We start from the raw sequence: 24,175 nt of genomic DNA, 5'->3' as shown, positions 1-24,175 counted from the left end.
CTTACCCCATACACAAAAATCAATTAAAATGGATTAAAAATGTAAACATATACCTGAACCCATAAAATCCCTAGAAGAAAGCATGATAAATTTACTAGAAATTGGTCTTGTCAATAATTATTTTGGACTTAACAGCAAAAATACAGGCAACAAAAGCAAAAATAAACAAGTGAGACTACATAAAACTAAAACATTTTTGCAAAGCAGCCAAGGAAACAATCAACCAAGTGAATAAACCAGCAAAGTAGGGTGAAATATTTGTGAATCATATATCTGATAAATTATTAATATCCAAAATATGTAAGAAACTCCTATAAGTCAATAGCAAAAAAACTAAATAACCAATTTTAAAAGTGGGCAGTTAACATAAATAGACATTTTTTAAATAATAATACAAATGGCCAACCAGTTCATGAAAATATGCTGAACATCACTAAACATCAGGAAAATAGAAATCAAAACTACACTGAGATGTCACTTCACACCTGTTGGGATGGTTATTATCAAAAGGTCAAAAGATAAATGTTGGCAAGAATGTGGAGAAAAGGAAACCTTTATACACTGATGATGGGAATGTAAATTGGTACAGTCATTATGGAAAACAGTATAAAACGTCCTCAAAAAATTAAAAATAAAACTACTATTTTATCTAGCAATTATACTTCTTATATATGAAAAGGAAATGATATATCTGTACTTCTATGTTCATTAGAGTATTACTCATAGTAGTCAAGATATGAAAATGACTTAAGTGACTCAATAAACTAATGAGTAAAGAGAATGATAAACACACAATGAAGTATTATTCAACCTTGAAAAGAAATAAATCCTGGTATGTACAATATGGATGAACTTGGAGATTATAATAATGGAAATAAGCCAGACACAAAAGACAAATGCTACATGATTTCATTTATGTGTAGAATCTAAAAAAGTCAAACCTATAATAACATAGAGTACAATGCTGGTTAGGAGAGGCAAGAGGGTGGGAGAAATAGGGGGATGTTGGTCAAAAGGTACATTTAGTTATGATATATGAGTTCTGGAGACATAATGTACAGCATGGAGACTAAGTTAATAATAATAATAATAATAACATATTGTATACTTGGAAGTTGCTAAGAGAGTAGATCTAAAGAATTCTTACCACGGGAGAGAAAAAAGGTAATCATGTTAGGGCTGGCTATGTTAACTAGCTTGATGCAGTAATTATTTCACAATGTATACGTATATCAAAGCATCATGTCATACATCTTAAATATAAAAAATCAAACTTAAATAAATCTAGAAAAAATGTTAAAATTTTTTTAAATATTTAGAAAAAATGCATGAGGAATAAAAAGAAGAGGGAAATATGATCCATAACTAGAAGATAAATTAATTAAGAAGAGCAGACTCAGAAATTTCAGAAATGATGGAATTAGCAGATAAAAATGATAACAATTATTATAAATATGGTTCTTATATTCAGGAATGTAGAGGGAAACATGAATATAATTTAGAGATAAAAGGAATATATGAAAAAGACACATATAAAACTTCTGGAGATGAAAAATACATCAGAAATAAAAAATACACTAAATGGGTATAAAGAATACTACTGTGATAATTTCCCAGTGTATCATTCTAGCTATCAAATATGTCATCTTTGTTCATAAACACAAAAACTTTTCAGTGACAACAAACAAAACACACAGTGATAATTTTAAGTTGGGAAATCTGGGTCATCACTATGCTGTGAACCCTCAATAATGCTATGTATTATTGAGGCACACTTGACTATGTATGTCAGAATCCATGAGTTTTAATTAAAGTTATGATGGAAACAAAGAGTGTCCATTAGACAAAAAGAAGTTGATCTTGGCAAGTGATATTTCATCAATTTGGTTAATTAGATCAGTACTTTTAAAACAATTTGTAAAGCATTGGATTAAAGGCCTGAATTTCAAAGGATTTAGCAGAAACCACAATCATGGTTTCAAACAAATTATCTGCAAGAAATTGTAGGCAGAAAATAGCAATTAGCAGCCACAGGGGGAAAAAAAATTTAATGAGACCATTTTTATCAATTGAGTAACCATGTATAATATGGCATCACTGGAATAATTGATAACTTAATTTCATCTCCAACCCATCTTTTCCTAACTTTAATTAAATCGTATGTTATGTTATTCTTGCTTTTAAATAGTTGTATGCTTAAATCTTTATTACTTGATTCATAAGCTTTAAAAACTGTCTTTTGTTCTTTCCAAAGCAGCATAAAAAAACTTCTCTTTTTGTTACCCTATTTTTCCCGTTCAATCCCTGTTATTCACAGGCTCTATTATTACTTCTATATTGTGATGATATAGGATGTTTATATTTAATATAGCTTCCAGAATTCCTGTGCATATGTAGCCTTAATTCAATTTTAATTTTTACCTCTTTTTATCTTTTGTTTGGCTTTATGATTTTACATTAAAAAATTTCTTTAAGAAGGGTTCATGCTATATTTTCTGGATTTTTAAATAACTGAAAACATCTGTCTGTTTGTCTGCATTTATACTTGAATTATACTAAGTTCCAAGTAAAATTCTTTCTTTCCAAAGGTATGTTTCAACATATCTCCACTATTTTCTCACATTAAAGTTACTGCATTGAAACTCAGGGTTGAGGGCCTGATCTGTGGTGGCGCAGTGGATAAAGCATCGACCTGGAAATGGTGAGGTCGCCGGTTCGAAACCCTGGGCTTGCCTGGTCAAGGCACATATGGGAGTTTATGCTTCCTGCTCCTCCCCCCTTCTCTCTCTCCTCTCTCTCTCTCTTCCCCCCCTCTCTCTCCTTTCTAAAATGAATAAAATAAAAAAAAAAACTCAGGGTTGAATGTGGTTTTTCCCGTTTCTTTTTTTTTTTTTTTTTTTTTTTTTTTTTTTGCTTTGAGCCACAGGTTCTGCCTGTATTCCTGCAGCCCAGTAACATCATAAGTGTATGCTAGACATAATTTTGTCCTTTTTCTTTCAGAACAAAGGGTGCCATTTTAATCCACAGACTTCTTATGTTTCTTTCAGAAGGTTTTATTCTTTACTATATCTTTGAGATATTCTTTTTTCCTTTTTAGTTGTTTTGTTTTTATATTATTTGTGCTTCTATGCAGACATAGAACTGAATGATAATAATCCTTATTCCTTTCATAAATTTTGTTACACTAGGCCTCTATTGTTTTATTTTGTGGACAAGGCCTGCTGGAGGTGAGGACGACAGAGACGCAAAGACCTGACTCCAGAGACCAGGTTCAGTGATACAGATCCACTTTATTCAGGAAACAAGCTAGCTCATATACACAGGTTCATCCTATAGAGTGTTACAGTGTGTCCTTCACAGCCAATGGCTAAAAAGATCAGGGAGCTGTCTGGTTGGCACTGAGTCACTTCCTTATGGCGGGCGAGCTTCCTCCTGGGTATGCCTAGGAGGGTTTCAGGTGCTAGAGTGTTCTCACAGCATTGCATCAGCCACAGCTGTTAGGAATGTGCTCTGCGCTGTACCTACATTTCCCACTTCTCTTTTAATTAAGGCCAATTAGACTTGATGAATGACAGTTTGCTGTTGTTGTCTCTACAGGCAGGATAATGCCAGGGTGAGGAAAAGCAGCCCAGACATGGGGGTCCGCCCATGTCTGGGAGTTAGTGGCCATTATAGCACACATAAGCAGGAACAGAGTACCAGGGCCTGGGGGCCTGTCAGGGGCCATTTTCTGGGCCTGCCCCGCCAAAGCCTCCACATCCCCCCAGGTGATGGGTTGTGCACACTGGCCGCAAGGTCTTCTTCTGGAGCACTGAGGACCTCCTCCCCTCAGGTGTAGTTGGTGTAGAGGAGGCCAGGGCTGTGGCTTGGACAGATGAAGACTAAACCACTTAGTGGGTGCCCAAGAAATCCTGTCAAGCAGGTTGGGAGGTTCCTGGGATTCAAATTGGCTGAAAAACACAAGCATAGCCTCTCCCTTGTGTTAGAAGAGGGTGTAGTCCCCTCCACTGTGCCGTGGCTGGGTCCTTCCAGCATCATTTCAGAATTGGGGCAGGGCTTTAAGCCCCAACAAGGACTTCAGAAGTGGTAGCTTCCACTTTTTTGGGCAGCGGAGCTGATGGCGCAGTTAGCAATTCAGTTGGTTTCATTTCTGCACACTCAGCCGCGATTTTGTCAAACTTGGAAGCTAAACTACTTTCCTCCTCAGTGGAGGGGGGCGAATAGGAGGGTGGGGGCTCCCCAGAGAGAGGGGTAGCCTATAATATTTTTGGCACCAGTGGAGGGTCCCCAGCAGGAGCACTGGTCAGGCAGGCATGTATCGCTAACAGGGCAGGAATGAGGTAGAGAGGGAAGGTTTGTCCTTTATGTACTTCGGCCAAACAGACACACTGGAAAGCTCAGGCCCAAGTACGGTGGTCCCAAAGAGGCGTGTCCTGGAGCCAAGGGTTGAAACCAGAGAAGATTTCCCAGTAGGTCCTTTTCACTAACTTTAACTTGCCTACTCTTCAATAGGGCATAGAAGGCTTGAGCTTGCGGGGCTCAGGAGTAAGGGAGAAGATTTCCCATTGCAGAGGGTCACTCACCCAACCCTTGGATGCTGGTTAGGTCCCTGTCTGGGTGCCAGAATGTGGACAAGGCACACTAGGGGCAAGGACAACGGAGAAGCAAAGACCTGACTCTGGGGACCAGGTTCAGTGATGCAAATCCACTTTATTCAGGAAGCAAGCTAGCTTATAGCTTATATACACAGGTTCAGCCTATAAGGTGTTAAAGCATGTCCTTTACAGCCAATGGCTAAAAAGATCAGGGAGCTGCCTGGTTGACGCTGAGTCACTTCCTTATAGCAGGCAAGTTCCATCCTGGGTGTGCCTAGGAGGGTTTCAGGTGCTGGAGTGTTCTCACAGTATTGCATCAGCCACAGCTGTTAGGAATGTGCTCTGTACTCTACCTACATTATTTTATCATTTTTACCCTATACCTTTTATTATTATTATTCTTAGATACTTGCTCTATTATATTTATTTTATATACACTTCTAAGTAATTCTCCATATGTGTGTATATGTTCTTTAGAAATATATAATAGAGAACAAAAAACTATAAGAAATTATTATAAAAAAGAGCTGATTCTTTAAAAAGATCAATAAAATTGACAAACCTCCGGTTAGATGCACAAAGGAAAAAAGAGAAGTGACTTATATAAACAAAATCTAAAATGTAAGAGGAGAAATTACCACAGACATAAAAAATATACAAAATGTTATACTAGAATACTATGAAAGATTATATGCCACCAAATTAAACATTCTGGAAGAAATAGATAAGTTCTTAAAACTATACAATCTTCCTTAACTAAGTCACAAAGAAGTGGAAAACTTAAATAGACTCATAAGCAGGGAGGAAATAGAAACAACTATCAAAAACTTCCCACAAAATAAAAGTTAAGGACAAGATGGCTACACTAATGAATTCTACCAAACATTCAGAGATTTGCTACCTATCCTTCTTAAAGTCTTCCAAAAACTTAGAAAAAAAGAAATACTACCTAATACGTTTTATGAGGTCAGCATAAATCTGATACCAAAACCTGGCAAAAACAACAAATACAAAAAAAATCTACAGGCCATTATTTCTAATGAATGCAGATGTAAAAATTCTAAACAAAATATGGGCAAATTAAATTCAACAATGCCTTTAAAAAAGCAATATATCATGATCAAGTGGAAATCATTCCAGAAGCACAAGGATGGTTCAACATATGTAACTCAATCAATGTAATACACTACATCAAAAAAGCAAAGAACAAAATTTATATGATTCTATCAATTTATGCAGAAAAGGTATTCAATAAGATACAACATCCATTCATGTCTAAAACACTCAAAAAATGGGTTGGAAGAAAAGTACCTTAACAAAATAAAACCATATATGAAAAAAATTCAGCCAATATCATACTAAGTAATGAAGAATTGAAAGCTTTTCCTCTAAATGCAGGAACAAAAAAAGGCTGCCGATGCTCTCCACTGTTATTGAACATGGTACTAAAAGTCTTGGCCAGGGCAATCAGGCAAGAGAAATAAATAAAAGGCATCCATACTGGGAAAGAAGAAGGAAAGGTATCACTTTTTTTAGATGACATGATCCTGTAGATAGAAAACCTCAAACACTCCATTGAAAAACTATTAGAAACAATAAACTCATACAGTAAAGTCACAGTATACAAAATCAATAATCAATATAAAAAAGTCTAGACAGTATCTACATTCCAACAATGAAACTTTAGAAAATGAATTTATTTTTTTTTAATAATTTTATTTTTTTAATGGGGCGACATCAATAAATCAGGATACATATATTCAAAGATCAACAAGTCCAGGTTATCTTGTCATTCAATTATGTTGCATACCCATCACCCAAAGTCAGATTGTCCTCTGTCATCTTCTATCTAGTTTTCTTTGTGCCCCTCCCCCTCCCCCTTTCCCTCTCCCTTTCCCCCTCCCCCCGTAACCACCACACTCTTATCAATGTCTCTTAGTTTCACTTTTATGTCCCACCTACGTATGGAATAATACAGTTCCTGTTTTTAGAAAATGAATTTTAAAAAAGAAATAAATCAATCCCTTTTACAAATGCAATAAAAATATAAAATACCTAGTAATAAATTTAAAAAAGAAAGTGAAGGACCTATATACTAAAAACTACAAAGCATTATCGAAAGGCATTGAAAAACATACTATGAAATTAAATTTTTTTCCCATGTTCATGAATTGGAAGAATGCACATAGTGAAAATGGCCATATTACCCAAAGCAATATACAAATTTCATAAAATTCCCATTAAGATCCCAATGTCATTTTTATTTATTTATTTATTTATTTTTCATTTTTCTGAAGCTGGAAACAGGGAGAGACAGTCAGACAGACTCCCGCATGCGCCTGACCGGGATCCACCCGGCACGCCCACCAGGGGCGGTGCTCTGCCCCCCAGGGGGCGATGCTCTGCCCATCCTGGGCATCGTCATATTGCGACCAGAGCCACTCTAGTGCCTGAGGCAGAGGCCACAGAGCCATGCCCAGCACCCGGGCCATCTTTGCTCCAATGGAGCCTTGGCTGCGGGAGGGGAAGAGAGAGACAGAGAGGAAAGCGCGGCGGAGGGGTGGAGAAGCAAATGGGCGCTTCTCCTGTGTGCCCTGGCCGGGAATCGAACCCGGGTCCTCCGCACGCTAGGCCGACGCTCTACCGCTGAGCCAACTGGCCAGGGCTCCAATGTCATTTTTAAAGAAATAAAACAAAAAAGCACCAGGATTGTATGGAACCATAAAAAAAAAATAATAAAAAAAAAAACAAATGGCCAAAGCAATCATGAGGGAAAAAAATGAAGCCAGAGGTATTACACTACTAAAGCCATGGTACTGGCAGAAAAACAGACGTACAGACCAATGGAACAGAATTGAAAGTCCACAAATAAAACCACATGTTTATAGACAAATAACCTTTGACAAAGGGGCCAAAACACACAATGGAGAAAAGAAAGTCTTTTCAATAAATGGTGTTGGGAAATTGGCAAGTCACATGCAAAAGAATGAAACTTGACTACAGTTTGTCCCCCTACACACACAAAAAAATTCAGAATGAATCAAAGACGTAAGTATAATGCCTAAAACAATAAATTACATAGAAAAAAATATAAGCATTAAACTCATGAACCTTGGCCATAGAGAACAATTTATGAATCTGACCCCAAAGGCAAGGGAAGTAAAGGAAAAATAAATTAATGGGACTGTACCAAAATAAAAAACTTCTGCACAGCAAAATAAACCAACAACAACAACAACAAAAAAAAAAAAAACAGCCAACCATGTGAAAGATGGTATTTATAAACCACTCCCCTAAGGGGTTAATATCTAAAATATATAAATAATTCACAAAGCTCAGCAACAAACAAACAAACAAACAAACAGTACAATTAAAGAATGAGGAGAGGACCTGAACAGACACTTTTCCAAAGAAGACATACAAATGAAATTAAAAAAAATGCTCCCCTGGCCAGTTGGCTCTGTGTGGAACATCGGCTAGCGTGTGGTTTGATTCCCAGCCAGGGAACACAGGAGAATCATCCATCCACTTCTCCACCCTTCCCCCTCTTCTTTCTCTCTGTCTCTCTCTTCCCCTCCTGCAGTCAAGACTCCATTGGAGCAAAGTTGGCCCGGGTGCTGAGGATGGCTCTGTGGCCTCTGCCTCAGGCACTAGAATGGCTCCGATTGCTGCAGAGCAACGCCCCAGAGGGGCCGAGCATCCCCCCCCCCCATGGGCAAGCCAGGTGGATCCTGGTCAGGTGCATGATGCCCTCCCCTTCAGAAAAATACAAAAAAAAAAAAGATGCTCATCTTCACTAGCTATTAGAGAAATACAAATCAAAACTATAATAAGATTTTTCCAGGTACAAGTCTTTAATCTCTTTGGTTAAAGTTACTCCTAGATACTTTATTTTTATTTTTTTGTTGTTGTTCTTGCAATAGTGAAGGGGATTGTTTCCTTAATTTCTCTTTCTGACAGTTCATTGTTGGTGTATAAAAATACCTCTGATTTCTGTGTATTAATTTTATACCCTACCACCTTGCTGAATTCATTTATCAGGTCCAGTAGTATTTTGACTGAGACTTTATGGTTTTCTATATACAGTATTATATCATCTGCAAATAATGATAGTTTTATTTCTTCTTTTCCACTTTGGATGCCTTTTATTTCTTCTTGTCTGATTGCTATAGCTAGGACTTCCAGTACTATGTTGAATAAGAGTGGTGAATGCACCCCCATGTTTATGGCAGCATTGTTTACAATAGCGACAATCTGGAAACAGCCAAAGTGTCCATCAGTAGACAAGTGGATTTAAAAGCTGTGGTACATATATACAATGGAATACTGTGGGGCCATGAAAAAGAAGGAAATATTACCTTTTGCAACAACATGGATGGACCTGGAAACTATTATGTTAAGTGAAATAAGCCAGGCAGAGAAAGAAAAATATTATATGACCTCACTCATTTGAGGAATCCAAGGAACAATGTGAACTGAGGAACAGAATTAAACCTGAAGGGAAGGGGGAAGGGAGCTGTTGGAGGGGGACAAAGGAGATGTTGAGGGGAATACGGGGGAGGGGTAATGCATTCGGGGCAACACTAGAATCTATGTAAACACAATAAATTAAATTTTAAAAAAACGATAATAAGATACTATCTCATGCCTGTTAAATTTGCTGTTATCAACAAGATAGGTAATAACAAGTGTTGGAGAAACTGGGGAGAAAAAGGAACCCTCATTCACTACTGGTGGGAATGTAAACTGGTACAATCATTATGGAGGAAAGTATGGGTTCCTCAAAAACTTAAGAATAGAACTACCATATGATCCAGCATATCCTCAACTGGGCATCTACCCCCAAAAAAACTCAAAAACATTGGTACACAAAGACACAAGCACACCCATGTTCATTGCAGCATTATTTACAATGGTCAAGACATGGAAACAACCAAAGTGTCCCTAGATAGAGAATTGGATAGAGGATGGGGTACATATATACTCAGCCATTTACAACAACACGGATGGACCTTGAGAACATCATACTAAGTGAAATAAGTAAATTTGAAAAAGCTGAGAATTGTAGAATTTTACATGTAGGTGGGATAAAAACTGAGACTCATGCACCTAGATAAAAGTGAATTGGTTATGAGGGGGATAAATTCGGGGGAGCAGAGTAAGAAGGGAAAATAGACAGTGATGAAAATTGTTTGACTTGGGTTTTTTTTTTTTAATTTTTAATTTTATTTATTTATTTGTTTTTAGAGTTTATTAACTCATTTTAGAGAGAGAGGACAGAGAGAGAGAGAGAGAGAGGCAGAGAGAGAAGCAGGGGAGGAGCAGAAAGCATCAAACTCCATATGTGCCTTGACCAGGCAAGCCCGGGGTTTTGAACCGGCGACCTTAGTGTTCCAGGTCAATGCTTTACCCACTGTGCCACCGCAATTCAGGCTTAACTTGGGTTTTAGGCACACAACACAATCCACTGTTAAATGCTATTAAAATGTTTACCTGAAACCTATGTACTCTTAATGATCAATGACACCCCATTAAATTTCATTTTCTAAATAAAAAATTTAAAGAAACAAATATATTATGCTTTATTGTGCATTTATTTTAACCTACTTTATAATATTATAAAATAAAAAATTACCCTGTTTCTTACTATTTTACACTCAATGGTGTATTGTGAGGTCTATTCATTGCTGTATGTAAGTTCTAGTTCTTTTCTGCTGGTGCTGCACAAAACTCTATACATGTGCTTCAGGTTTTATTTCTCTGTTATTTTACTTATGACCACCTTGATGAAACAAACTATAGTTCAGTAAACATTTCATAAAGATTTCTTTATTGACTTATACAAAGTTGTTTTTAGAATATGCAACCAAGAATTGGTTATTAATATTATTTAGATGTTCTCAGATTACTGTCCAGAGGGGTGTGCCACTTCCTCATATCTTCATCAGCAATTAATATTTGTCAGTAGTCTAATTTTGTTATCCATATAAATTTAAAATTGTGTATCACTGTAGTTTCATTTTTCATTTCTCATTTACCATGGAAGTTATTATTTCTTCACATCCTTATTAACCATTCAGTTTTCTCTTTCTGAAAAATACCTTTATACCCTTTTGTCCATTTTCAACTGGATTTATTGTATTTTTATTTCTGATTTCTAGTATTTTAGGTATTGATTCTTGGCATTATACATTGCAAATATCTTCATCTACTTCATCATCCATTTATTAAGTTTGTCTTTGAAACCTTCATAGAATAGAAATCTTTCATTTGGATATAGCAAAATCCATCTATTTTTTTTACTTACAATTTTTACTTTGATTCATTTTAATTATTTCTTTTTAAAAGTCACAAAGATATTCTCCTACATTTTATTTTATTTATAATTTTTATTTTCATATTTAAATTTTAATTCACTTTTGTATTCAAAGTGAAAAATAATTTAATTTTGGGTTTTTTTTCAAATAGTCCATTTTCCAGGTATTATTAACAAATAAGGCATGCTTCCCACCAATTAGTGATGCTTCTGCTGCAACACATCAACCTTTCTTAAAGTAGAGGTTTTTATTTGTTTGTTTGTTTGTTTACAGAGACAGAGAGCAAGTCAGAGAGAGGGATAGATAGGGACAGACAGGAATGGAGAGAGATGAGAAGCATCAATCATTAAGTTTTTTTCATTGCGACACATTAGTTGTTCATTAATTGCTTTCTCTTATGTGCCATGACCGTGGGCTACAGCAGACTGAGTAACCCCTTGCTCAAGCCAGCGACCTTGGGTCCAAGCTGGTGAGCTTTGCTCAAATCAGATGACCCTGCGCTCAAGCTGGTGACCTCGGGGTCTCGAACCTGGGTTCTCTGCATTTCACTTCGACGCTCTATCCATTGTGCCACTGCCTGGTCAGGCAAAGCAGATTTTCTTATCTGCTCCACTAGATTCTTTATTGGCTTCTACAGAGATCAATGCTTCATTATTATAGCTTTATAAAATGGAATGGCCTCCATATCCATCCTCCACGTTTTCAAATTTGGCTAACCTTTGTGTGGACTCATTGTTTCATATAAATTTTACAATTGGTTTTCCCAGTGTTCACAAGTATCTGCTAGGGTTTTAATTGAAATGGAATTGCATGGTTATCTAATCTTTGAGCATAATGTTTTTCTCCAGGCCCTTTGAAAATGTTTTTAGATAGTTCTTTATTTTACCCCAAAGATATAATTAATTGTTTGCTAGATAATTTTTTATAAATTCTATAGTTCTACTGTTATTTTAGTTGGTAGCATTTCAATTATTTTTCTAGATGATTAATAGCAATAGTATAATCACTCCTGATTTTTTAATGATCACATATCTGGAAAGTTGGCTACATTTTTTTCTTGATTTTTCTAAGTATGTCAATTTAGCAACAAATTATGACAATTTCTCACTTTCTTCCAATTTTCTTTAATAGCTTATTTCTTTTACCAGCCAAAAAACTTCTGGGAACTTGTTAAATGGTGAAAACAAAGAAGGATGAGAAGGAAAAGGAAAAAGAAGAAGTGGAGAAAATGAGGGAAAAGAAAAAGAAGAGCTCATGTTTGTCAAAGTATTGTTATTTTCCAGACGCTAATCTGAGCACTTTATGTAAATTAACTAATTTGGTCTTCCAAATCTTATAATGTAGGTACTAGTCTTAGTCCCAGTTTAAAGAAGGAAATGAGCTGAAGAGAATTGAGTAACTTGCCCCAGGTCTATTGCTAGCAAGTGCCCTCTCTGAAGAGAGATGTTATTTTGCTCCTAACATTCAAAAGCACTTAGTGTCTTGATTAAAGGTGATAATATTTGCATGCTCTTTGTATAGATTTTAGTTAAATCTTTTCATCATGTGTATCAATTATATAGATGTTGATTCTCTTTTGTTTTTTTATAGTATAATTTGCATCCAAATATGCTTTTTTATTTTTCATTATTTTTATGTCATTTTGCTTATCTGTCCTCCGTGACCACAAAAGCATGGTCAAAAATATCTTAAATTCTCCTACTTATAAATATTTCTAACAATTTAGTTTTAAGTTTTAGTCATTTACATATTCTTTCATCTCTTCCTGTTGAATAAGGCCAAATAATTTTTTTATATTGTGGAGAAATTTCAATCATTTATACTTTAACAGTTTTCTTGCCCATGTATTCTTGATTGAACCCACATGTCCAAGTATTGAAAATTCAATATTGTTATAATGTCAGTTCTCCTCCAACTGATCTACAGATTCAAAATAAGCATATCATTATGCCAGCAAGCTTTTTTTGTAAATTTTGATTAAATGATTATAATTTTTTATAGAAATCTGATAGAGGACCTAAAATGTCTACAGCAGTCTTACAAAAGAATAATCAAGTTGCAGGACTTACAACTATCTGACTCCAAGAATTATTCTGAAGTTCCAATAATTAGGACAGCACAGCACTGAAATAAGAATCCACAAATAGATCAAAGGAAAAGCTTTACTCACTGAGTGTCTGATTTATTTTTATATGAATGAGTAAATTTCATAACTATTTGCTGCAAGGAGCTCAGAGCAATGTTTGTCATGTACCTCTAGAAACAATCCAGTAATTACTGTACTTAGATAAGCACCCAAGAATCATAAAAGTTTCTAACCTATTTTCCCTTAACCATATATTTATCTGTATTTTTATTCTGAAATATGTTATGTCTCTCATTGTAATGGATCATATATCTTTTTTTAAATGACATATTTATTTGTTTTAACTCAAAGCAACTTCTATAATACTTTTTGTCCTTACTATAATAATTAGTGATCACAATCTAATTTGCTTATTCCTCTATTCAACTAGTCATATATCTTTGATGTTACATTTTGTTTTATAACCATAAAAATAATTTCATGCACTTCTTTGAAGTAATGGAAATAAATTAACTGAGGCTTATTATAAAGAAGTAAGAAAGTATATCGGCAAAGGACATTTCAGAATTCCTGCCCAATCAGGGAAGATGTAAAATGTTAATAGAATGTCATTTGCTGCTGATACCCTGAAACCCAAGCAAATATAAATTTATGTAATCATCTTCTTTCAGCTGCCCATTAATCTAATATCATCATAACAAACAAAGAGTGGATTTAAGGCTTAGTTGTCTGAGGTTAATGATCATACATCTTATGATCTTCACTAACTAGTTTTGTGGTTTATTGTTTTAAAGACAAAGGAGTCACCTCATACCTTTCCTTCTGTAAACAGAACATATTTTTGTCACAAACTCTACATGGATTATGGAGCAGATATTATACCATCAGAGTAAAGAAATTAATAAATAGAATTTATAACATATAATTTTATGATATCAAAAATAACAATTGTTTTCTACATATGAAGAGACATTTAACTTTGTTTAGCAATAATTCTTTAAATGTCTGTTATGCATGAGACACTACATTATTTTAGAACAGCTAGAGAGGGAAATAACTATTTAAGACGACAACACAATATTTGCCCCACGAGGTTCTTAAATTTATACAACTAGCCAAAACACAAATCCATGAATTACCTGAGGACACATGTGAAGAAATGTACAACCATGAGGATCGTGATGGGCTCTGCATTTCAAGCACAAGTACTGAAGGTAAGGTAGCTGTGCTGGTGAGTAACACCATGAGGTGGAGTGATTCACTGAGATTTGGAGAAATATATATATTTGTAATCTTATAAGAGCAGCAAAGTTTTGGATATACTCTCCTATCCCCTCTTCCTCAATATGGATCAGGTAAGACAGTGAGAATATATGTTTTTATGGACATATCTAGCAATGCTCATTTAGCTTTATGTAACAAATATATATGATACTGAGTCTTTTATAAGGTATGGTGCCTATTAAGTTCCCTTTAAAAGAAATCACAGACTAGTAAAAATTAACACAGAAATAAAAGCACCCCAAACCAAACATCATAAATCTTATACAAAAAAGAGAAGACCATTTTTTACACAAGCAGTAAAACTTTAAAATGTTCTAATAAATTCATGTCATAAAGAAAATAAATGGCAGAAAAAGGAGAAGTCTTAGCAATGAAACCACAGCAGCATAGCCATCTGAATTTTGAATTAAAAAGCCAGTATATAATTGTTTTAAATTATTCAAAATCTTACTTGTGAAAGAGTTTGAAAATCAGCTCCAAACCAGCTGGAGGGAAATATAATCTGACAGTTGTGAAGGACTCACATCTAAAACCTTGACACATAAACAGAACATAAAAAAAAAAGAAAAAAAACTTTCCACAAACTTTGAAACCATGTGACTCTAACTTCAGTCTTGTAGCTACTTCTCTTTTTTACATGTTTGTTCATATTCAAAACTTCCATGCTAATGTACACAGATTTATGAGCAGGTGCTTTGCATTTAGTTCTTCTCTGTTAAGACTGAATAAGAAATTAGTAATATCTTTTGACAAAAAGTTAAATTCTTTTCTATGTCAATTACTGTAAAGATTATAATCTATTGTCATTTTTATAGAAAGGTGAAGACTATTTTAATTACTCTGATATCTTTGCCATTTGTTTCACCTAATTCATCAAAGTATATTATTGTTCAATGGTATGAAGAGGAAATTAAAGTTTAAGAGAGAAAATGTTATTAAGAATCCCTGATACCAGTACGTGCAGCTTCAGAGGGAAAGTTTTGGTGGCCAGAAGTTTGCTAGGGACAGAAAAAACATACCAAAGGGGTTATTTATAAAGCATTATTTGGTGTTGTTTCTGACACAGCATTAGTTTTCACAATATCTTTAGTTATTTAACTATTATTAAAGAAACAAATTCCATATATATATACGATATATAGCAATGACTTTAAATATTTAGGATCCCAATGAACTAGATGGGATACGTTTTTTTAGAAATTAGTCTTCATAAAAAAACAAATGTAAAACAACAAAAATAATCAAAAAACCCAAAACTGATTATTATCCTGTGATCCCTGGGTTCAATACTTCTCAAATTAGTTTTAATCTTGTCTTACATAGATCAATACATAAATCCCTTTCTCATCTTCAAAAAATGACCAATATTGTTGTTGTATAGTTAAATGAATAATTAAGAGAGAAAACAAAATGAAAAATTCCTTTTCCTGTGTAAAAGTTTCAGGCTTTATGCCTGCTGATAAATTTGGCTTTGTAAATAAATATTATTAGCCATAATCCAAGGTGATCAAAATGTGTAAGAAGTTTGTTGGGTAAAACAGTTGAATATAAGTCATCCCTTAGCTTTTGTTTACTAAAGCACAGATTTTTTTTTTAAACCCAGTCCCAGTTGTAATTGTAAATGATGAAGCTAAATAGAAAATATCTGTTGACATCTCTAATAAAACTTGCTGATTATTTACTAAAAAAAAAATCTAAGACTGCTTTTCCAAAAAGATTGTGAAAACTATGTTAAATTTATTTTCCAAAAATAGTTCTTAGAAACTCTGATTTAAATACAACAACAAGCAAATGTCCTGGAGGTCCTTAAAAGTGAAACTAAAGAATTTAGTCTGGGATCTTGTAATTATTCTATGGTATTAAAAATACCTATCAATGTTGAATAAATTTAAAATATATAATACTTAGCAAATGAGCAATAGAAAAATAACCAGCACCAGTTTCAACCATGTGGTGATGAAACTTTCATTCAGAAGCAAGATTAGTTTACCAAAAATTCAGCAACCTTTTTTTCCCCCTTTATTCAATATCACTTTCATTTTATCTTGGAAAACAACATTGTAAAGTTGTTATTATTAAGGTTTAGGGCAGGTGTTCATGGTTAACTTTAGCATTAAACAGTTTGATACTAGCTCTGGATAGTATGAATACCTGTAATCAAATATATTTGACAGGCAAATATCCCAGGACTCTGTTGCTATAGAAATAAAATGAACAATAATAAAAGATACAGATCTCTTTCAAAACATCTTGATTAGGCTGTTTCTTCAAAATGCCTTACTTCTGCTTCAAGCAACAATCAGTAAGAGTGGAAAAGTACCAGAACATCTGTAAAACTTTAAAGGTCAACTTTTATAGCTCTTCTTGACAAAGATTTAAATCAATTTAAAAACTATTATAAATTCTGAATTCAGGTTTGAAGTTCTGTATGCTGAGTGAAGTACCTACCTTTTAAAATATCTATCATATTAGAATTTTTTCAGTGAATAATATTGTTTTAGAATCAAGGAAAAATAATTTGAAGTGTGTTAAATCTTAAATGTATTTTATATTTGGAAATTTATTAGGAACCCAAGTACATCAATAAAACAGAACAGGAAAAAAAAATCCAAAATAGCAGTCAAATCAGCCAGAGCAATGCTCTAGAATTTCAAAAACATTTGCATGAGGAACTTTGCATTGGTTTACATGCACAAAGTTATCCTTTCAGCTACACAGTTAAGAATGAGAATTCCATTATAAGCAAGAAAATAAATATTAAATCCAATAGTCAAAATAATCCTTCATCGTAATTATTTACTCAATTTAAAAGAATTCGAGATGACTATCTTGACAGAGACATGTTGAAATGGTCCAACTTTTAAGGAAGTATGGAAATTAACATAATGGTACCTAAGTAAAATAAATTTAAACAAGTTAAACATGAAAGAATGTATCTAAACTTCAAACAAACTGCAAATTTTTTTTTTTAAGATTTGGTAAAATTACCACTAATTTGCTTAACTAAAAAAATACAACCTTTATTATACTCTTCCCCAAGTGTTAAAATGCTACAGATACTCAATAAATATTGCTACATTCTTAAGGCAAAGCAAATTCCCTCCCACTGAAATGGAGGTCTTCTGGAGGGATTCAACAAGTGCTTACAAAAGGAGTTATTATGTTAAAATGCAACACAGACTATTTGGTTTCCTTATTTGAGGAATTTGTTTATTAAACCCAGAAACAACTTTTAGAATGACACTCTTAGCAGGATTTAAATGACATTAATTTAAAAATGTATATTACCTGTTATTATTCTAACAAATTCTACCCAATACTAAACAAGGTAAAAATTATGGGCATTTTATCAGAAAATGCTGTTTAGGTTAATTACTCTTGCAGGACCTGACCTAATTTCTCTTCATGAGGTAGATAGATATTTGAGATTTTTCTAGTTGCTCATCTAGAATAAGAAGTAAAATACAATGGAGAAAGTGTTAATGTTGACTATAATTTGGACAGGGTTGTTAAATCCCACAGCTTGTGTCTTGTAGCATTTAAAATTTTTATTGAGGTATTACAGTACATTGCACTTTTTTGGTAATTTTTACAATAATATGTTTTCCTCATCCTAGTTATCCCATATCACTTGGTATAATTAATAACATCATTATGTACCCAGGATAAACTTCCCAGAGGTTTCAAAACCTCTGTTTCATTTTTAGTCAACAGTGAATTTGTCATAAAATTCCACAGATTTTGTCAATTAAATAAATGTATCTCAAATTTGTTTCCTTCTATTCATTCTCATCTTGATTACCTTGATTCAAGGCCTTGTGATTCCTTGCCTAGACTTTATGAATACCTGCTATTGAAATGCTGATCTCTTAACATTTCAACCCTCCAACTACTCCAGCTAACAGTGATATAGACATGTCACTCACCTAGAAAATAAAATCACATTTTTTAAAATTTTGGGTAAATTCACTCCATCATTCAATCCAGTTTGTCTTCCTAGGCTCATCTTTCACTGTATATCACCTATCCTGCCTGTGAGCGCACAATGCACTCAGCTCCTGATCCCAACACCTCAGACCTGTTTGTGTGTGCTATTTGAAGGCAGGAAATACAATACTGGTAGTTGAAAATGCATTACAAAAAAGAACAAATTTTCTTAATACAACTATAGGACATTTTTCTGCTTTAAAATAGTGAAGCAAATAAAGAGAATGTTATGTCACTAGAGAAGACCAGAGCCTGCGGGGTTTCTCTCCCCTCAGTTCTTGTCACACTCATGAGAAAGAATGCAGGTGAGACACGGGCTGCAATGTTCAAGCAAAGCAAGTAGTTTATTAAGTAAAACTGCACACTTGGCACAAGGCGCAAGCAGACAAACTCAGCTAGTCTGAGCACTCTAACTGTTGAGGTCCTATGAGTTATATACTCTTAGGTTCAAGGCTTAGTTTTCTGTTATCAAGACTAATGTATAAGGTTTCAAGGCATTCTTTTCCTGATACTGAGAAAAACATATAGATTTCAAGGCCATTTGAACATCTGGTGATTTTGTTTTGGCAGACCTTAATTCACTGACTTCCTCATTCACTGGGTGAGATAAAGGTCCTTTTTCCATCTCCTCTTTTTCTGGCCTGATAACTGACTATCCTGTCTAACATTCACCCCTCAAATAATACCATCCAAATGCTTTTGAAGTATTATTGCTTGACAGTCAGTCTTCTGTATCTACTTCCTGCTGAGTGAGGATGAAGAGCTGGTTCTGGGAGTGCATCACTGTTACCTGTCTGAGCAAGCATGGGTCAGGGCTCTGTACAGAATTTGTCAGCAGCCTGTTCTAGAGAGTAGAGAGGTATGCTTAAATATCCTGGTCAGATGGTCACTTGTAGGTAAATTGTTTCCAGCCTGGAAGATATAAAAGGGACAAGAACATTAAAAATACAAAGTCAAAGATTATTATGCTAAGTGAAATAAGCCAGGCAGAGAAAGAAAAATATCATATGATTTCACTTATATGTGTAATCTAATGAACAAAGTAAACAGAGGAATGGAATAGAGACAGAGGCAGGGTCACAGGGACCAGAGGGACAGCTGTCAGAGGGAAGGGGGATGAGAGGATGGGATCAGAGAAGGTAAAGGGATTAGTCATGTTATATATACATAACACATAGATACAGATAACAGAACAGCAAATCCCAGAGGGAAGGGGGAGGGAGTTAGGGGGAGGGGGCAATGGGGGTATAATGAGGGACACCGGGGTGGGGGGATATGGGTGCTATATTGAGTAGGACACTTGAATCCATGTTAACACAATAAATTAAAATTTTAAAAGAATACAAGGTCCAAAATAGAGCAGGAAAAGCAGGAAGGCCAGAGGATCTAGAAAGGGCAACAGCCAAGAGCTCCTGATGGACCAGGAATTCCATCCCTATTCGGCCTGAGCTCGGAGTTTCCTGGCCTTGTAATTATGTAAGCCTTTGGTTACCTTCCACTGTGTGTTTTGGGGAAGGCGGATAAGGTTCTCTTTTGACACCATCCTGCTCTATTTTGAACTGCTCAACCCATTCACGCTTCTCCCTTGTGTATTGGGGTATAAACTGACCAAAGCTTTTGTTGGTATTAGAGCCCTGACTACTGGTTCTCTTTCTATAGCTACATTTTTAGCAGTGTGGTCAGCAAACCCTATTGCAATTTCATCTATTCTTTTTGTGGTGGCCCTTACAATGAATTACTGCTATTTCTTGGGGCAATTTAATAGCTCTAGGAGTTGTAAAATATAAGGTCTATATTCTATTGGTTACTTTTTCGAGTTTAGATATCCTCTTTCTTTCCAGAAAGCTGCATGAGTATATAATATTAAAAATATATATTTAGCCTGACTTGTGGTGGCGCAGTGGATAAAGGGTCGACCTGGAAATGTTGAGGTCGCCGGTTCGAAACCCTGGGCTTGCCTGGTCAAGGCACATATGGGAGTTGATGCTTCCAGCTCCTCCCCCCTTCTCTCTCTCTGTTTCTCTCTCTCCCTCCCTCCTCTCTAAAAATGAATAAATAAAATTAAAATATATATATATATTTAGAATCAGCATATATATTTAATATTTTATTCTTTCTAAAATATAGGGTGTTTGTGAGGGCTGGCTCTGCTAATTGTACTGAGGTCCCTGGGAGCAAAGCTTGAGCTTCTATGACAGCATGCTAGGACACCACTGCATATCCAGCATAGTGTACCCATTAGCTTACAAAACTGCTTCCGTGTGAGAAAAAAACTCATCTGGATTTTGAAGTGGTTGGTCTTTTAGGTCTGGTCTGTTGGCATAAACTTGACCTATGATCTCACAACAATTATGTGTAGCCTCTATGTTTGGGGTAGGCACTAGTGTAGCTAGATTCAAGATGGAGCAGCTTTCGATCTTTCCCTGTGGGATTTCTATTAGGATAACCTGACATTTTAACATGTGATTATTGGCAAGCTAGTAAGGTCTTTTACTATTAAATAATGGGCCAATTTGATGAGAAGTAGATAGAGTTATATTTTGTCCTTATGATATCTTAAGTACTTTTTCTGAAAACAAGGCTGCTACTGCTACCACCCTGAGGCAATCAGGCCAGCCCTGAGCCACTATATCTAGCTCTTTGGAAGAACAGACTATAGACTTCTTGGTGGGTCCCAAGGCCTGCATCAGGACCCCTATTACAATTCCTCATTTTTCAGTAATATATCACTGAAAGAGCCTTTCTAAATTTGGTAAGCTTAGAACTGGTGCCTGTGTAAGAGCTTCTTTTAGTTGTTTAGAAAAGATGGTTCACATGTCTAAAAGAAAATTATAGGCTTTCCTGCAACTTCAAGAGTTACCCTTGGCTCAGTCCCTTCCATGACAATGTTCCTGGCAGGAGCCAACTGAAACATAAGGCCTCATTAGTTCAAGCCCATAGTATCCACGGGTGCCAATCCAGGGTCCCTTCAGTCCTTGAGGCAGTCCCTCACTCAATGGTCAAACTTTTAGCATAAAGGGCATGGTTTGGGGAAGGCCCTATCCCAGGGCATTCCCACTTCCAGTGTCCAGGCTTTCTCCATTTATGATAATTGCCAGAAGGAGTACACTTGAGCTTTCCCACAAAAGTGGATCTTGAGGCCGTTGCCTTATAAGGCAACTAGTAACTGAGCCTGCCTTTTCCCTTTGTGTTTTTTTCTTTTTTAGGGCCCTTTCCTTTTCTTCTTGAGCTCTACCATAGAACACTACGGAAGCTGCATTCAGCATATCCTCCATGGGCATCACTGGTCCCTTTCCTAATTTATGTAATTTTCTTCCAATATCTGGGGCTGACTGAGTCACGAATTTGTCTTTTAGCACTATTTTTCTGGCAGGATCCTCAGGATCTAGGTTAGTATATTTGATTTTAGCTTTTCACAACTTTTCTAAAAAGGATGATGGGTTCTCCCAAGGCCCTTGATCAAAGGTTGCCAGCTTATTATAATTAACTGGTTTCTTTTGAGAATTTTTTTTTTATTTCTGTAAGAGACAGAAAAGCAAGTGGTCTCTTGACCATTTTCCATCTTCTGTGTTATCATTTCAACAAGGGTCTGTAGAGGGCACTGTCTCCATTCCTGGTGGTTAATTATTATCTTGTATATGTAACTCATTGGCATAAACTATTGCCTTTCCCTTAATGCTTTTATCTTCAGAAGTTGTTAAAGCATCCTGGAAGGCTAGATTAACACCTTGCAGGCCAGATCAAAGGTTAAGGTCACTTTTTTTCTCCATTCATTTATAAATTTACTGGAATCATCTGTGAATCTACCTAATCTGTCTTTAATGCTTATTAAGTCCTGTATTGTGAATGGGACCTGTACCCTTACTATCCCAAATGATCCCAAGGCTTCCCATAAGGGAGAAAGGTGAGAGGATGCTGCTCTAGGTTGTGGTTATATTTATTTTTAGGCTTAGTTTGCTCCATCTCTGCAAAGGTCTATAGACTTATATGTGGTGGTGTTGATTCCAAGGCCAAGGGGGCCACTGGATCTTGTGGTAAAATAAATGGGGCACAGAATTTTTTCTATATCCCTGGGGTCAGTTTTCTTTTTACTCATACTTGCCAAAAGGACAGGCTCTATCTTGCAACATTTATATAACCCAGGATTATTTCTTAGTGTCATAAAGCCTGTACACATGGCACCTCTGTTCGTTTTCCTTGTATCCTACAGAATAGATATAGTTGTAAGATAGTGTTATAATCTATACCACCATTTTTTAAGCCAACCTCTTCTAATTTATTTATATATATATATATCATATAAATATATATATATATATATTTTTTTTACAGAGAGAGTCAGAGAGAGGGACAGACAGACAGGAATGGAGAGATGAGAAGCATCAATCATTAGTTTTTTGTTGTGGAACTTTAGTTGTTCATTGATTGCTTTCTCATATATGCCTTGACCACGGGCCTTCAACAGATCGAGTAACCCCCTGCTCGAGCCTGCGATCATGGGTCTAAGCTGGTGAGCTTTGCTCAAATCAGGTGAACCCGCGATTAAGCTGGTAACCTCGGGGTCTTGAACCTGGGTCCTCTGCATCCCAGTCCGACGCTCTATCCACTGTGCCACCGCCTGATCAGGCCCCATTTTCTAATTTATATTGAGGCCATACTGTATTACAGAAGAATATTAAACTTTTCTTTAAAGTTTCTGGGTCAAATTTATTCAAATTCTTAAGGGTGTATCCCAGAGGCATAGGTTGTGATATTGGGCCTTGATTTCCCATTTGAAAGAAATAGAGGAGATCATGGGACAGACTGAGCATCCCCTGTTTCTCTTCCCATATTTTATATACCATCTGGATAAGATGATTCCCTCAGACCCTATGGAGAGGGCAGCCCCTCTGAGACACAGGTTTCTAGAATTAACTAGCTTTACTGTGTAATCCCTAATCCTATTCCAAAATCTTTTTGGCTCCCCTCACATCTCTATTCTTACAATAGAAATCTACTTCCTTGACCTCTGCCTCCTATTTTTGTGCAGAGAGACTTTAAAATAAATTTTAACTTATTCAGGATGCACCCCAGGCTTAAGCAAATGACAACACCACCAATAATTAACTCTTGTTTCCTGACAGATACCTTCTTGATGTAAAATTTTAATAACTTGTTTCTGCCAATCAGTGCAAGGAGGGAACCACCTGGATCTCCTGCATTGTCTTTATATTAGTTTTGTTTTGTGGAGGTTTCCTTTAAAATTACTATTTTCCAATTAGTTTAATATAAATTTGACCCAGGTTTCTCTGCTCTCAGGCTGAGTTGCATGCATGAGGCTAGCAGGCTCCAACCATCTGACCCTTAGTGCTACTAGAGGAGGCTGCAGGGGTTGCTGCCAGCCAACAGTGTGAAGCTGCTCAAAGTTGGGGCTGAGGGAGATTCTGGATTTAAGTTTGAAACTATTTAAAATAAGAGAGAAAAAAGGAAACCAGAAAACTCACACCAGAAGTGATAGAGGGGCAAATGGAGAAACCTTATAGCACCCACCCCTGCTCAGAGAGGGGGACAATTTCTTAATTCTTACTGTAATTAATCTATTGCTCCTCTAGACTACATCACACCAAAAAATGTTGGTTAATGGCCTCTGCCCAGTGTTTGCCCTGACAGTGCAGATATAGGCAAGCTAAAGGGGAATTCTCATTATTCAAATTTAGATGTTATCTCAGAAATATATGAGGTCCCTGTCAATCTCCTTTCTGCAGCCTGAAAGATACAAGACTCCTACTTGCACATTCTCCAAGGTGGATACACATGCAGATAAAGCTGCCAACAGCCAAGAGGGAGGAAGGCGCAGCAATTCAGTAGTCAATTTATGGCTTAAACTTAGTTGTTTGGAGGTTATTTTTCACAGACAGACTAAGGAC

Source organism: Saccopteryx leptura, chromosome 3 (assembly GCF_036850995.1).
Source record: "Saccopteryx leptura isolate mSacLep1 chromosome 3, mSacLep1_pri_phased_curated, whole genome shotgun sequence".
NCBI classification, from domain to species: domain Eukaryota; kingdom Metazoa; phylum Chordata; class Mammalia; order Chiroptera; family Emballonuridae; genus Saccopteryx; species Saccopteryx leptura.
This window is presented reverse-complemented; position numbering follows the sequence as displayed.